This window comes from Solanum dulcamara, chromosome 6 (genome assembly GCF_947179165.1).
Source record: "Solanum dulcamara chromosome 6, daSolDulc1.2, whole genome shotgun sequence".
In the NCBI taxonomy this organism is placed as follows: domain Eukaryota; kingdom Viridiplantae; phylum Streptophyta; class Magnoliopsida; order Solanales; family Solanaceae; genus Solanum; species Solanum dulcamara.
Genome location: NC_077242.1, coordinates 43,575,564 through 43,576,238, shown reverse-complemented (window position 1 = coordinate 43,576,238; position 675 = coordinate 43,575,564). Strand labels below are relative to the sequence as shown.

At 40.1% G+C, this 675-nt stretch overlaps 1 pseudogene; it reads right to left on the bottom strand.

The window, feature by feature from the left end:
• Window positions 1-339: 339 nt before the first annotated feature.
• On the bottom strand, window positions 340-459 carry LOC129893607 (5S ribosomal RNA; annotated as a pseudogene).
• Between the last annotated feature and the right edge of the window lie 216 nt (window positions 460-675).

Genomic DNA, 675 nt, shown 5'->3' with positions numbered 1-675 from the left:
GACGGGTCGGGAGATGAAAAGACTGTGTTTACCTCATACTAGTGGTATAAGAGTAGTTGTGCAACCTACGAATAGTTATATACAGCATAAGAACAAGCGAAGGAGTACATGATGAAAAAGAGTTATGATATTTTGGAGACATTATAGAGGAATACGAAGAAAAGTTAAATCAAATGGTCAAAAAGGACACAGTCATGGTTGAATTAAAGATCTACCCCGACACCAGTTGTAAGAGAGGAGAAGAGAGGGCAAGGCAAAACATGAAGACTAGCGAGAAGATGCTAAGGTAAATCTTGGGCTAAGATGAGTGCCTTCACACATTATTACAAGGATGGCAATGGAATGTGACATGAGGACTTCCCGGGGAGGTCACCCATCCTAGTACTACTCTCGCCCAAGCATGTTTAACTTCAGAATTCTAATGGGATCTGGTGCATTAGTGATGTTATGATTGCATGACATGGGAGAATCTGAACTAGTGGCGAAGCAACGACACGATATTATGTACCTAGAGTGTTATAAGTTACGATAAAGGAATTGTAAAAGAGCTTAAGCAAATAAAGCAGGATTAGCCAATTACTAACAGATGGCGCACTTGTATGCCATAGTTCTTCAACATAATACCAATTAATGATAAGCCAAACCACAGAACGGCTATACAGGTCATTGTGTGAG